The following is a 13,897-nucleotide window of genomic DNA, read 5'->3' as shown; positions in this document are numbered from 1 at the left end:
TTCGTTGTGAAAGTGAAACTACTTTGTTTGGCCTTCCAAAAGAGGACGATGAAATGCAGACATGGTTTTATGTTTATGCGGCGCGATGCAACACAACGCGTAACAAGACAGTATAAGTCATTATAATCCATAATTATGTCCCCACTGGATGCAACAAATATATTGTTTATAATGGGTTTTATGTTTTTGTCTCATCACTCCGGCCAGGACACGGCATCACAGTATGGTAAGGGGCGTAACATTTCCATCACACGGCTGAGGAATTTGGCCAATCACAATGCACTGGATAGCTGGCCAATCAGAGCACACCTCGCTTTTCAGACCGATGAGCTTTGTAAAAATCGACGTGTTTCCGAAAGGCGGGGCATAGAGGAGAAACAATAATGTACAGTATGTGGAAAATAATGTTTTTTTTTTTTTACCTTAAACCGCATAAACACATTTCATTACACCAAATACACAAAATAATGTTCTTTTTAGCAGCATCATATGACCCCTTTAACTGGGATGTTTGCTGAAATTTTCCAATAATAAGGAACTTCAGCCCTACCTAGAAAATGTTTCACCAGCCGCCACTGATAAATAAACCTGACACCTGCAGATCCTCCAGTGAATCTTGTGATCTCCATCAGTCCATCTGGAGAAATAAAGGAGGGAGATTCATAAGATATGATTTATAAGTCTCAAGTGCGTGGTGCAAATCTACTTTGTTAATGTTTTGTATTTTTTCTGTTTTAGATCCACCAAAGAATGTCTCAGTGTTCATAAATGGATCTGCTGAAATAGTGGAAGGTGATTCAGTGACTCTGATCTGCAGCAGTGATTCAAACCCACCTGCAGAAAACATCTGGTTTAAGGAGAATCAAAGCTCAGCTGTTGGATCTGGACAGAGTTTCAGTGCACTACAGAGTGGACGCTTCTACTGTGAGGCTCACAATCAACATGGATCTCAGAGATCAGACGCTGTTACTGTCACAGGTGAAGCTTTTATTAACACACTCCTGTACCTTCACATCATTCATCAGTTTTATAATTATGAGGTTCTTCCTCTTTCAGTTCATCATGGTGCTGGTAGGAATGTGATTGTGATCGCAGCAACATCTGGAGGAATATTCATCATCATCACCATCATCATCATCATCATATGGTTTATCATGTGAGTTCAATAGAAAAAAAAACTGCAGTGATTGTATTTGTTTGCTTTTGGTTTAATGTAGCAGGCAATGACTGATTTATTTTTGATTATATTAGTAATCTTAAAAATCAGCATTTATATTTGACATTAATTGAATAGAGTTATCATATGCTGTTAATGATATTATCACAGGAGGAAACAAAGGAGTGTTAAAACTGAAGATTTCACAGTCAAACAGGTAAAGCAGAAAAATCTCTGTATTTCACACCAAAACATTGATCTGATTTCATCTGATGTGACACTTGATCTGAAGAGTTTCAGACAAACTGTTCTAGGATGAGAATCTACACTTCAGATGAAACTGATTAATTTGTCTTAATTATGTATTTTCTTGTCTTTCAGAATGATCTCTATTCTTATGTGTCACAGAGTTCATGACGAGCCTCTTTCTGAACCTGATACAATCAATGACGCTCCGTATGCCAGTGTGAAACCCAGCAGATTCAGAAGAAAAACTCCTGAATCTAAAGATTCTGAGGAGATCCTGTACACAACTGTCCAACATCACCGAAAGAAAGAGACGAACAGACCGCAAGATGATGAATATCATTTTGATGATATAAGAGTTCATTATCCTGATGATGCCGTGAGGTGAGAAAAAACAACTTAACCAGCACTAACAAAACCAACACATATTATCTAATCTGAGCTGTAACACTGTTGTGCTCCTGTTTGATTTGATTTTAGGCGATCAAATGTACAAACTGTTGAAGAGTCTACAGTGATCTACAGCCGCATCAAATGAAAGCATTTTATGTTGTATTATGTATTAATGTATGTTATATAAAGAATTTCCACTTCATGTTTAACTTTATATGTTCTTACAACGATGGCTAATGCTTCAATAAACCTGATTAGTTATTATTATTAGTGTCTTTACTGGTTAATCTAACTGAAGGGACCTCTAGAGGTTGATGTGTAAATTATTGTTCATGGATGTGACATAAACAGATTATTGAAATGCAACTACTTTCCTCCAAAAAAAGTTTCCATTCTTTACCCTGCTTAGATTGACAAACTCATTTTTTTATATTCAGTTCATATACTTTAATAAATATTATACTCTGCTTTGCTGTACTTAAGCTTGACATTATATTTAAATCATCAGTGCAGTTCAGCTCAGAGCAGAAATTGTAAGGCGTCAATTAAACTGGTCATAAATTAACACTAAATAAATAAACAGAAAAAAACCAGAGCACCGCAGAGTTACAACAGTCAGAGAAACAAACAATGTTATGAAGTAATGGGTCAAGACCCCAACGTAAACAAACAATGATCACCATAATGGTGACTTATAATAAAAAAAAACCTGATTCAATTCAAGTTTATCTGTATAGTGCTTTTTACGATACAAATCGTTGCAAAGCAACTTTACAGCAAATTAAGTTTCTACAATATTTAGTGGTAGCTTATCAGTGGTGACTGTCAGTTAATGTACATATGGCAGAAATGTACGGAAAAATCAATTAAAGACGTAATCAAACAATCCACAAACAGCATCACCAGCTTCATGCATTACTAACCAGTTTGACTTTTTTTGTCATGCATCAAAAAATTTCTTATTAAGAATTAACAGAGGTTTAGATGTTAATGTTTATTGAAAATAATACAATTTGAAGTCACCATTGTGGAGATAAGCATTTGCTTTAGTTGTGCTCTTGACCCTTGACTTTCTAACATTAGTTTTTCTTTGATTTTTGTAACTGTGTTTATGAAACACATTGGTTACGGTTAAGAAAAATCAAAAGAAAATTTGATGCTGTTTATTGATACTATTGTTGTTGTCATGCATGGCCTGATTCATGGATGTCATCAGTGATAATGTGTAATATAGTTTATGTTATTGATCACAACTGCAGTTCAAAGAATTACGAAGAGCTTTTAAAACACTTTGCACAGCAGTATAGAACATCAGTTCTGTTTAGACACGCAGACATCAAGAATCAGCATATGAATCTCAACAATGGTGATAATCATCAGAAAGATTCATGTTACAATGCATTCTGGGTGAACCAATCATAACTCATCCATGGCTACCAGCATGCATTGCAACATGAATAAATTATGCCGCTGCATTGTTTTAGGATTTTCTTTTATTCTTACTATTTGCTTTTATTTTTGTTGTGACTTTTTACTGCCTTGTTTTGTGATGTTCAAAAAACATATCAAAATTATCAGAATATTTAGTCCAATAGCTGAGATTCACATGTCTATAAATGCCAGAGTTTAAATCTTTCTATGAACTATATTTCTAAACATGGTTCATTTAGTTTTCTGACTTTGTCTCATTTCATAGAACTGCAATAGTACAGAAATCATAAAAGCACTGCAGATTTAGATAAAATGCAATGAGAAACTCACACGCATGAATGGCTTTGTCATAACTTTCTTGCTATCACATATTTTTAATTACTTTGCAAATGTTATTTTATGTTAGTGCTTTTGGAATGGATCTTTTAATTAGGCTCATTTATTTGCATTTTAGGCTCGTTTTAAGCTTGTGCTTTCTACAGATGTTATTGTTGCAAGTGTGAATGGAATAGTTAAGAGGTTTGTGTATTTAATATTTAATTAGACGCAAAAGTAAAGCTGTGAGAGATAGAGCTACTGCGTGTTGGTTATAATGTCTATTTTCACATTTTTTTTGTTTTCTGAAGTTTTTCGTCCACTAGAAATATGTTTTGTGATGACGTATTTTCAATGTTTGTGAGAGTACAAGCCATTTAATTCAGTTGCCTCTAATAACAGCACTCCTCTATGAAATCCTGATCATATTTCTGAGTTTGTTTCCATAGAAAATGTCTTATTGTTCAGACACTAAATAATCATTTAGTTACGTCACTAAAGCCTGTTTACTCTGTTTTATGATACTGTAGACTGTCAAGAGTCAATAATGTTTGTTTTTTTTTGTACTTCAGTTAAAACCCTAAAGGTGAATGCTTATACTTTTCATCTAAGAAAAAAAAAACACTTTTGAAGTCAGTCAATATAACCCATTAATCAACACTGTCTTGAATACTAAGAACGTTTGAGATCATTCACATGCAACATCTCTAACACCTCCAGTGTGAAATAGTGCGATTCCAGAGAATTATTCACTTTGTTGATTGTTGATGTGCTTCCAGGTGCTTTGTCCTGCCTGGGTCTATGTCTCTACTTCACACAGTGTTCGTAGGAATTAGATTACGAAGAAAAGCCAATGCTAACATACTGTTCTTCTCCCTGCAGTGATCATATCAGGCAGGTAACATGCATGAACCTGTATCACATCTCATCTAGGTCCTCCTCCACTCACTCTTTGGGAATATAAAGGCTGCTTGGCTTCACAGCACTTTCTCAGTCAACACAAAGAAAGCAAGGGACGCAGACATCTGTACTGACATCTCAGCACATTCTAAATGACATTCCTTGCCAAAGAGAGCTTGGGGCATCCATCTACGTAGGGTTTGCTGCTGCTGCTCTGTTACTGATTGGAGGAGCTTTGCTGTGCTGCAACTGTCCTCCACAGGAGAAGAAGTACAAGATGCCAAGAATGGGCTACTCTTGCTCCACGCTCTGTCAGTGGTAGATATGACAGGATGGACCATGTTTAACACTGTTTTCTTGTAGCAAATAATAAAAAAAAGGTCTCACACAAAGGGTGGAGATACTTTTAATGGATTAAAACAAAATGGAAATTCTTGTACTAATATGTTTATACTTTGCTTGAATTGCAATCAGCTCTGTAAAGTTTTCATTGTGCTAAATGGCTATTCTCATTCTTATTCATTGAAACACTGTTAAAAATCGAACAGAGAACCTTCTAGATGTAGAAAGTATCTACACAGTAGCTTTGGCCTTTAGTGATGACCAGGCACGTGCACACATAGACATCAAAGGGGGCTTGAGCAAGTGCCCTTTTTCTCTGTTTTTTTTTTAATTTTTATATAAATTAATATATGTATATATGTGTGCGTGTGTGTGTTTCTGTTTGCACACAGCTTTCCCTGTAAAACAAATTTAAAAAAACAAAATATCAGGTCGGGTGGGGAATGTTGAGACTCAAATGTTGAGAAATGCTGTTTGTCTTGGTGTGGAGGTGAGTGGTGATGAACAAAAGACTAATAAGCTACCTGTGCCTCGAATTTACAGCTGATTATCCAAAAGGCAAATATCGTTAATTTGTCTTGCTAACATCCATGACTCATGAGCTACCATGTAATAAGTTAGCTAAAGTTTAGCTAAGGCAATATATCATGGGCATACAGGCTAACTTAATTGAGAAACAACAGGTGAATACAGTAAAATTAATGACGTCATCAGAATCGCCGCATTGATATGCAAATCAGGCGTTAAGCAAGTAAAATGTGCTAATTTGCATACATTTGACACAAGGCATTGCAGATGAATAAACAAAATAACTAAAGCATATTACCACGTAACTTCACCAGTTGTTAATGACTTACATCAAAAGTATTTTCCCTTGAAATGTTGTGTTTAAATATGCAGCTTGTTATGGTTAATTTACAAGAAATCTACAGAAGCAAACAGACGAGGGCAGTAGGCTTAAAACAAACACCTTAATGTGTATTTTGGAAATTTCCTTTCCATTCGAGCAAAAGAAGACATGGAAGCAAAATAGACCAAAATCTCAAAATTGAACAGTACATGAAGTGTCCTGCCTTAAACAATAACTTCATAATTTTGCAGTGTGTTTGAATTAGTTTTGCAGTGTTTTTCCAGTAAAATAACAAAGTAGCACCAACTGCCTTTTTCAGTTTAGTGTGAAGGTCTTTGCTGATTTTGAAGTGTTTTATATTACAATAACACCAAAATAATTAAACATGACTCTGTCCCAACATTTTTGGAGTGTGTTGCAGCCATCAAAATCAAAATGTGTTTATATTTACAAAATACATTTAAGTTGGTCAGTGAAAACATTGGAAATCTTTTCTTTGTACATTTGTCAATTAAATAAAGGGTCAAGAGAATGAACAAATCACATATTCTTGATTTTTATTGCATTTTACAAAACGTCCCAACTTTTCTGGAATTGGGGTTGTAGGATATTGGTGAAATTGATTTGGCAAATGCTCCCTGCTTATTTATGTTTGTGCTATGGATAACGTCATAGGTTTCTATTTACAACATGTTTTTGCAGCATTGATCAGTGTAGACAACAGTATTGGGGGTAACACATTACAAGCAACACAAGTTACGTAATCAGATTTTTTTTTTCAAGTAACTTTTAATTTACAAGAAGATATCCAAGTTACTTTTTCAAATAAGTAATTTATTGACTGACAGCTCTCCTGTCCCCATGTATAAAACTTATCCATGTATCCCAGCATGCACTGCAACATGAATAATTTAGACATTTGCTTTTATTTTTGCTGTTGTTTTGTTGTGACTTTATTTTCTTGTTTTATGTTCAGAGTTGATCCGTTTATCACTGTTGTTGGGATTCATGTGCTGATTCTTGACGTCTCTGTGTGTCAAAAAATTTACAATGCAGTGATTGAAAATGTCCTGTACACAATGTTTTGAACTCATTTATATTATTCTCAGAGGTGTAAAGTCCAGGAGTCAGAAAGTAAAAGTCCTGCCATATGTTTATTCCACCCATGAACTCAGCCAACTAATTTCACCAGAGGAGAAACCACGTCATTCCTTTCAAGTCACAAGCAAGTCTCGAGTCAAATCCCAAGTCCTCAAAGAGTTAATGAGATAATTAAATGACTAATTAAATGACGATTGTGCATTAGAGATGAACATGGGTGCAATAAACACATGGCAGAACTTTACACCTCTGATTATTCTGACAATGCGTTCTGTAGCATTTTATAGCTGTTATTGTTGAAATATTTCAAATTAACAATGCATCACCCATAAAATCAAACATTTAGAGTCTGAACGAGAATCAGTTAATTACATCACCATCAATGCATAATCAGAATCATACGATCACATATATTTTTTTGGATTTTCTTACCACAACAAATGAGCTCCATAATCACAACTATAGCTGCCAGAAGAAAAAACAAACAAACAAACTAACATTTCAAAGTCAAGAGTCACAAGTCCAATTTAAAGTGACACTAATCGCTATTATGGTAACTTCAAATGAAACATTTTCAATAACACACCAAGATCTAAACCTCTTGTTAATTCCCAGTAAGCGCTTCTGCAGACATCTGACAGAAATAAAGTCAATAATGTGTGAAGTTGGTGATGCTGTATGTGGAGTTGTTTAATCCTCCTCTGCTGAGATCTTCAGAGATTTAATGTCTTTTATCTTCAGTTGATTTTATCTAAGGTTGTGGCTGAAGTCAGTTGTAGTTCTTGTGTTTCTCTTTTCTTCATTGATTCTTCCTGTTAACAGCAGCTATTCATTGCTAATGCTCAATCATCACTTAAAGGGCCATGAAACCCCCCTGTTTAAGCACTGGTTAGTTCTCACCACAGTTAAAAAAAAAAACATCAAAAAAGTGGGCGTGGTGTGCTGCGGAGCGGAGGGGGAAGAGGGGAGACAGACAGCTTCGGATCCAGACAGTTTCATTTCGCTCCCATCGAGTTAAAAACACAAATAAATGCACAGCCATTTGCACTCTGCATCGAAAACATATATATGAACGCGCTGTTGCACCTCTGATAACTTTAGGCTTATTCTGCTGCATTTATATAAGCCTGTTGACGGCTTGTGTCACGGAGCTGTAAAAACGGTTACACTCATTAAGTGAATGAATTGCGTTTGTGCCAAACTCTTATTACAAAGCAAAAACAAACACTCTCCTTCAATCCATGAATGTTTCTCTCAGTTAATGTACGTGGTCTCGCAGTCTGAAGCGTCTGTCATAGCAAATCAACACATGCTGTTGTGAATAATCTTCTCAATTGATAAGAAGACGCAGTCTCATGAATAATTTAATAGACACCGACGCGTCATCGATGTACTATTAGTCCTTTGCCACATCACAAATTGTGACGTCAACACGATATAGATTTTAAACCCGGAAGATGAAAATAGCGCAAAAAAGCTCAAAATTAACCAGTTTTCTCCAACAGTTAGAACTAACATCGAATGCTAACATTGTCTTCTATGATGTGTAACACAAACACCTCTGCTAAAATCTCAGAAAAAGTAGTTTGGAGTTTCATGACCCTTTAATAAATCACTTAATTATCTCATTAACTTTAACACTGCTTCAGTGTTACTTTAACACTCTTGTAGAGTGGGACCATATATGCTCTGAGCAGAGTTAATTTAACTCTCAGGATTTTGCTGTGAGCGATAACGGTGTCTCTTTTAATAACTGACGATAATATCATCTGCTTTCATCCAGGTTTGTGAAAGCAGGCTAAAAGCAGCATGGCTAAAGTAGCAGCGATATATATATATATATATATATATATATATAACTAATAAATTAATAATGTATATATTTTACTTATTAACTATTAATAATAACTCAAATTAAAAAAGAAATAATTTTTTCTGAAGAAAATCTGAAGTGTTGTTTGTTCATGCAAATCTCACCATTCGATCTGTATAAACTCCTAAAGAATGAGCAATATTTATGACAATAGTGATGCTTTCCTTAGCAAACATTGCTAATAATATTGTATATAGTCTCTATCAAAAGTTCTATAATCTAATTAAAACATATACATCTCCACTCAAAGCATATTTTTGCTGGCAGATATTTTAGTCTAAAAAGAACCTAAATCAAAACCATCTTGAAATGGTTTTAATCTTAATGTGATCTATAACATATTTTTTATGTTAAGCCAATTACCATATAAAACAGCCTTTCAGTTGGCAGCTGTTAATCTATTATAGGAAATGGTCACATGTTGGTGTGCGCCGACAGCACGTAAACAAATGAGCTAATGCGCTTCATATGCAGTAAGACAACAGTATGCTTTCTTTCTAATATTATATAAAACAATAAACGTTTTGGTTGATAACCTGGAGATAATACATGATGAAATCCTAAAGTTCATCAATAAAGACACATGCAGAAGGTCTTGAAACCCCTGTTAAAACAGTTTAGGCTTAAGATTTTGTGTTATAATTGTTTATTTTTCTACATTTTTTGTTGAAATTGATATTTGCTTAATAAACTCTCTATTTTAAGTGTTATAGACTCAGATTCAAACTGAGTCACTGGTTACAGCAACATTTCAAAAACACTTTGGGATCAAAATTGTATTGTTTAAATTGTTTTCAGTAGATTTCATTTTTGTGCAGCACATCTTCATCACCATCCACTCGTCTTCATCTTCCTCAGCATTATTTCTGCATTTGTAAGCAGCTGTTAATGTCACTGAATCTGTTTGATGGTTTTTTTCAATAGTTCCCACCACTGTTGTGTAACTGTTCCACTATTTCTAGGTCGACACCCCATATTTTTCTTGGCTTGTGGCTTAATTTCCTTGTGTTTATGCGGAAACATCTTATCTAAACTTTCCTTCTTCTGTTTGGTTTCCGCTTTTGTAATTTTCGCTATTTCAACTCTGATGAATGAGAGGCCCACTGGAACATGTTAAAGCCATTAAGTCACAATTTTGTACTAAACAAAATTCATTATTTTATTGATTTTCTGTTGTTTTTGCTTGCTTGATTATAAATGTTCAGCTGTAGTCATTAATTCAGCTCTGGCCCTCTTCATTTTTGGGTCGCCCTTGGTACCTTCGTGGTCAATAGTCACTGAAGCCTTGAAATGTAACTTTTTTTTCTTGTTCTTCAGGAAAATAAATGTAATTTATTTTTGTTCAATATTATTATTATTATTATTATTAAATGCAATATTTCAGATTAAAATACAGTGAAGGTCTTTAATTTGTTTGTTTTGTTTTTGAAGTAAGAATAGTGTCATCTGTGGGGTATTCCAGAAAGCAGGTTATGTGCCATACCTGGGTATGTTTAAGGATAAGCATGCGGATAAACTCTTCATTTGGTTCCAAAAACAGAGGTAACTTTCAGGTTATGTAAGTAGCCATAGCAACTTCTTCTCTGAACATAACCAGCTCCGGAGGATATACCATACTATACTATACTATACTATACTATATAGTATATAGTATATATATATATTTATTTATTTATTTATTAAGGGTGTAGCGGTACACGTATTCGTACTGACAATTTTCTTTCGGTTCAGTACGCATGTGTACCGAACAAATACAGCGTTGATTTAACCACTACAGGAGCGTAACTTCATTGGAAACTTCCAGTTTTATATATTGTTACTTTTGATAAGAAACAAAACCTAATTTTTCAAATTATGTCAGTTTTTTTGTTCAGGAAATTCAAACAATAAATGTCGTTTTGACGCTCTTTGATGTGGTGTGACAGATCGCTGTATAACCGCCTCAGTTCAAACGGCAGTGTGGTCATCTCTTCCTCTTTACTACTAGTTTCAATGCGAAATAAACATGAATGAACATCTCCTGCCTCATGTAATCACAAAATCTGTGTTTCAAATGTGGAAAGACGTCAATAAAACAGCTTGTAAACAAAATGTAATTTAGTATTTAATTTACCCCAGGCAAGTCATCAGTGTTCTCAGCTCGTTAGTTCGCGTTGTTGTGATTATTTTTTATGATTATTTTACTTTCTTTTGTGTAAAGCACTTTGAATTACCATTGTGTATGAAATGTGCTATATAAATAAACTTGCCTTACCTTGCTAGAGAAATTAAGTCTAGAGAAGAGCATTTCCTGAAATATTAGACTATATACTAATTATATTTTACTTTACCTGTAAGTGATGTCTTAATTAATGTGTGTGTTTAAATAAATCTGTTATGAAACATGTTATGACCCAGATAGCAACATAGTGTCAGCCCAGATCCGGCCCACATCAGGCACATGTGGAATGATGATCTGGCCCACATGTAGCATGGAATGATGGCACTTGGGCAGACCGCTGCTGTTTGCCAGATCTGGACCAAAAGCAGGCCATAACAATGCCACATGTCAGCCAAGAGCAAATAAATAAATCACACTGGACCTTATCTGAGCCACAAAATCTGTGTGTATTAAATATGGAGTCATCTCAGCCTTAATAAGCCAATTAACAAGCAGAATCATTGAAGGAAAGAAGAGAACAGAGAAAAAGAGACCAACAGAAATACAACAACAACTGACTTCAGTCACAGCCTTAGATTAAATCAGCTGAAGATAAAATATATTAAATATCTGAAGATCTCAGCAGAGGATGATTAAACAGCTCCACACGCAGCATTACCAGCTTCACTCATTAATAACCAGACTGACTTTATTTCTGTTAGAGGTCAACAGAAGTTCTTATTGAAAATTAACAGGGGTTTAAATCTAATATTTGTTTCATTTGAATCATTTCATTTAATTAGTGTTTAGTAGTTAGTTAGTTCGGCTTTTAACTCTTATTATTAATCATTTGTTTTCTTTGGCTGCTGTGATAGTGTGTTTGACAAACACATTTGCAGTACATGATAATTTGTTGTTGATTGTTTCACAATTATTGTACAACAATTATATGATTCCCTTAAGTCACTTGAATCTAGTAGCTGTATAATTTAATGCTTTCACATTACAAACCCTGTGTTTCTGCAACATGAATTGCAACATCAGTTTGACGATAAAAAAAAAAAATGAGCACAAAAAGGCGAGCAACATTGATACACACACACATATATCAGCAGTCAGCATATGAATCTCAACAATGGTGACAACATATTCAGCTAATAAGATCAATTTTGGACATCACAGAAAGCTACTAAAAGACAAACAAATAAATAAATAAATGCATGCATGAACCAAAGTTAGAAATAAAGAAAATAATAGGACAATTCAGCTGCATAATTTATTCATGCTGTGATGCATGATGAGAGTTTTGTACTATGGTACCCAGCATGCATTGCGACATTACACTTTTTATTGTCACCATTGTAGAGGTTCATGTGTTGTTTTATGATGACTTTGTGTGTTATTAGAGTTTAACTTTTTGTGCTATATAAAAAAAATAAATAAATAAAAATGAATTAATAAATATATATGTATGTATATGTGTATGTATGTGTATATGTTGATTTTACGCTGCAGTTTTATACAGCAAATATATTATTGGCACAACACAATCATTATTATGATATATTCAGCTAATAAGATCAATTTTGGACATCACAGAAAGCTACTAAAAGACAAACAAATAAATAAATAAATGCATGCATGAACCAAAGTTAGAAATAAAGAAAATAATAGGACAATTCAGCTGCATAATTTATTCATGCTGTGATGCATGATGAGAGTTTTGTACTATGGTACCCAGCATGCATTGCGACATTACACTTTTTATTGTCACCATTGTAGAGGTTCATGTGTTGTTTTATGATAACTTTTTGTGCTATATAAAAAAAATAAATAAAAATGAATTAATAAATATATATGTATGTATATGTGTATGTATGTGTATATGTTGATTTTACGCTGCAGTTTTATACAGCAAATATATTATTGGCACAACACAATCATTATTATGATTATGATAATGATTGTAAAGCCATCAATAGCTGACTATCATCACCTGATCTCATTTTGTCTTTATTTGTTAATGCAAATGTGTCTGATAAACACACCATCACAACAGCCAGTGAAGACAAACTAATTGTAATAAGAGTTAAGAGCCCAACGAATGGAAACACTAATCACCACTATGGTAACTTCAAATGATACAACCTATTTTATTTATTTACTTATTTATTTAAAGTGATACATTGTTCATTCTCATGCTGTAGAATCACAGAACAACTGCAATTAATAAATGTAAAACAGTTAAACTACACACGTAATTAAAAATGTAACACTGGATGAAATCAGAAACTCAGATGAGTCCACTATAATTTTGACATCATCACAACATATCGAAAATCACTTGACCCATTGTTTTTCTTGCCACAACAAATGTTATTTTTTTAACACACAGCTACAACAGAAAAAACACGTTTCATGGCAAGAGTCAAGGGCACAACTAAAGGGCACTGACCTCCATAATGGTAACTACAAACGTTATTATTTTCTTTTATTATTATTTACGCTGTCCTTCAGTGATGCTGCTTGTTATCATCAGGTGTTCATCAGGATCTGAATTCACTCACTTCCTTTCATTCACTCGGTCAAGTAAACTAATGTAGAGAATAGTGAATGAGGGTATAGTGTGTGATTGTGAACACAGCCTCTGAGTGTATTTGAGCTCTGTTAATTCACAGTATATTCCTGTAGGCTGCCTTCTTGAAAATGACAAATATTACCCAGAATGCATTGTTATCTACAGTCTATAGCTTTTTTTTTTTTTTTTAGAAAATGGTGTTACTGTCAGAATATGGCACTTTTTCTACAGCAAGGGTTTACAGTATATATCACTATGTCCTTTGTTTTATTAATATTCAGCTGAAAAGAAATACAGAGGCTTCAAAGCTTGTGTCGAGAATGTCAGGTACTTCCAGCTGGAGCTCCGTATCAAGGCTTGTATTGTTTTAGTGAAGTGACGTCATTGCTAATTTTTCCCCATTTCCTTACTGTCCTGATTTAGAAACCCTTCTAACGCCACACTGTAAAAAAAAAATTAAACGTAAAAAAAAAAAAAAACAGTGAAATGCTTGGCAGCACAGGGTGCCAAACATTTACCATTAATGGAAATAATGGTTAAAGAACATTTTTAAAAAACGGTCAATGACTGGC

General features: G+C 34.2%; 1 pseudogene; it reads left to right on the top strand.

Moving 5' to 3' along the window:
- The window catches only part of LOC107707710 (B-cell receptor CD22-like), a 9,363-nt pseudogene extending 7,423 nt beyond the window's left edge, over positions 1–1,940 (top strand).
- The last annotated feature ends 11,957 nt before the right edge of the window (positions 1,941–13,897 follow it).

This window comes from Sinocyclocheilus rhinocerous, unplaced genomic scaffold (genome assembly GCF_001515625.1).
Source record: "Sinocyclocheilus rhinocerous isolate Xijiao unplaced genomic scaffold, SAMN03320098_v1.1 scaffold655, whole genome shotgun sequence".
NCBI classification, from domain to species: Eukaryota; Metazoa; Chordata; class Actinopteri; order Cypriniformes; family Cyprinidae; genus Sinocyclocheilus; species Sinocyclocheilus rhinocerous.
The sequence above is the reverse complement of the archived record's forward strand: the minus strand, read 5'-3'. Positions and strand labels throughout refer to the sequence as shown.